The sequence below is a fragment of the Ornithodoros turicata genome, chromosome 1 (genome assembly GCF_037126465.1).
Source record: "Ornithodoros turicata isolate Travis chromosome 1, ASM3712646v1, whole genome shotgun sequence".
NCBI lineage: Eukaryota > Metazoa > Arthropoda > Arachnida > Ixodida > Argasidae > Ornithodoros > Ornithodoros turicata.
In genome coordinates, this window is record NC_088201.1 from 72,097,823 (window position 1) to 72,100,460 (window position 2,638).

Genomic DNA, 2,638 nt, shown 5'->3' on the forward strand with positions numbered 1-2,638 from the left:
AGCCGCATGCATTACCGGATATCCCAACGTGCGCTCTACAGACTCCTGACGAAAAGGTTTGACGTACCTGGACTTCCGGGAAAGAAGGATATACCGAAGCAATGTTCTCTGCCAGTTCAGTCCTGAGTTATTAAACAGCACCCCCAGGCAGAATACAGATTTTCAAATATAGTACTACCCTCGCCCTAAAAACGAAGAGCATGGGATCAACTATAGTGCTAGGATTTCTTTGTATTGTTGACTCTTTTTTTTTTTTGAGACGGGTGGGCTACACCTGGAGGTAGTGCAATACCAGGGCAACCCTTGACAGTGCCGAGGCGAGCTTCAGACACACTGTCTCGGGCCAAAAATAAGATTAATATCGTGAGTCCAAATAGGGCTCGTATCAGATATTAAGCTGATAAGAACAGAAATGATTTTACACTTTATTTTACATTTTATTTACACTTTGATCTTAGCCAAAAGGCCGAGAAGTTGACTATATGTTTGTTGACTCTCGTGCAAGAGACTGCACTTCTTCAGGTGAAGAACTTCTTCACCTGAAGAAGTGCAGTCTCTTGCACGAAAGTTCTTGTTCGAATAAATATTAGTTGCTGCTAACCGTTTTTCATGTTACGTGTGTGATCCCCTCTTCGCGGGCTCCTTGACAGTGTTTTATTTTGTTTTATTTTTTTTCCCCTTTTCGACGTATTTGTTGACTCTATGAGATGAGCCACAGACGCCAGGATCTTAGAGGCTAGATTTTCACGTATCGTGTATTGTCACCAAGTGTCGTGTGACGGTATTCTAAAGATATGTCGTGCGATTGTTATCGCGGAAGCGAACGTCGAAAGAGCGAGGCGGCTGTCTCACCCCACCTTTGCTTCGGCAGCTGAACTTCCTGGTGTCCTCTTGCCACTCCGCAGAGTTGTACGTATCGCAGTTACTCGTAATCATTTACTTGTTTCAGTAATTTTTAACGTAATCAATTAATTTTGTGAGCAAGTCATTTTCCAAGTAATCCGATTACAATTTTCGGTAATCAATTACCGAGTAATCGATTACTTTTTTAACCTTCTGTCAACAATGGCAACCCTTTTCAGCGAGCCAATCTATTCTTCTGTTCCACCACGAGTTCGACTGAAGCAATGACGCAGAGGTCACTGTGACACCCGCCTCTAGTCCACACGTGTTCCATGCACGCCACAGTAATATGATAATCCCTTCTACAACCGGGACCTACTGGAGCAACAGTCAACTATACTGGTGACCGTATCGATAAATTGTGCGGGCTGAACATAACAATAGTAACAAAACGAAGCGGATGTTTCGACGTTGTTTTAAATATGTACATATATCTGTAACAAACCCGTGTATGCGTTTTGTATGTTGCTTTCAAATGTATATGTGAATTTCACTTATCAAGTATGTTGGTGTCTTATTAGAATTTGCAACAAGGGCTGCATGGTTGCGTTCACTGTAGGCTTGCTGGCTTTGTTATGGCCCACAATTTAAAAGTAACGGGAAAAGTAATGCGTTACATTTTTAATCGGTAACGTATTACATTTTCGATGAAAAAAAATTCCAGAAGCCAGGAGAAGTCATGATAGAAAACAACGAAATTGCACACCGGCTTGACGCAACAAATAACAATTTTAATGCAGACGTTTGGTCTCCCATGCGGGGGACATCATCAGTGAAAGCAAAATGAGAGGCGACCGCAACCAGCGGATTACTTAACCAGGTCGGCGAACACTTCGGGGAGGGGGCCGCGATTGGTATTACACACTGAAGGTTCTCCTCGCAGGTGCCATGACTCAAGCAGTTTCCTGGGGCCCCACCTTTGTTCCCTAGCTAAGGTCACAGCATTCGCGTAGTCAAAAGAGTGATCTGTGTTCCAACAATGTTCGGTGAGCTCTGTCTTAGATCGCGTTGCGTTTGTTGAGTTGCGGACATCTCGTTCGTGCTCTTTTAGTCTCGTACTGCGCTTGCGGCCCGTCTCTCCAATGTAGGACACCTCGCAACCGAGACACTGTACTTTATACACAACACCCGTCTGGGACTCAGGGGGAATATGGTCTTTTGGCTTGGAAATCAGTGAACGAAGTTTCAGGCAGGGCTTGAATGCAGTCTTGATTTTTAACGGGAGGAGGGCTCGCCGAATGGATTCTGATACACCTTTGACGTATGGGATGGTGACGATGCCGTGTCGGAAATCGTCTTTCCTTCGGGTTCTGGGTTCGTGCATGCGTTTTCGTGTGTTCTCAAAGAAACGTAGCGGGTATCCTCGTTTCATGAGTGACTCCTTGATTATCATCTCCTCGGACGTACGTTGTTCCGGGCAGGAGGCGAAATCTTCACAGCGTTGAAGCAGGGTTCTCATTACACTGCGTTTGTGTTCAATCGGATGGTAGGATTCGAAATTCAGGAAATTACCGGTATCACAGGGCTTGCGGTAGACGGAAGTTTGAATCAGGCCGGTGGTGAGCCTGCGTACGGACACGTCCAGGAAGGGGAGAACCGGTTCTCCCCTTCCTGGACGTGTAAATAAATTGTAATGTACCACATCTTGTTCGAGTGTCATTCCTGCATATTTCATGGACAAGTGTAGAATGAACATCATGGACCCCCGACCAGTTGCAAACGCTGCCAATACCCC

The 2,638-nt window shown here is 45.3% G+C and overlaps 1 pseudogene; it reads right to left on the reverse strand.

Annotated features, from left to right (window-relative positions):
- Window positions 1-258: 258 nt before the first annotated feature.
- Window positions 259-478, reverse strand: LOC135380060 (U2 spliceosomal RNA; annotated as a pseudogene).
- Between the last annotated feature and the right edge of the window lie 2,160 nt (window positions 479-2,638).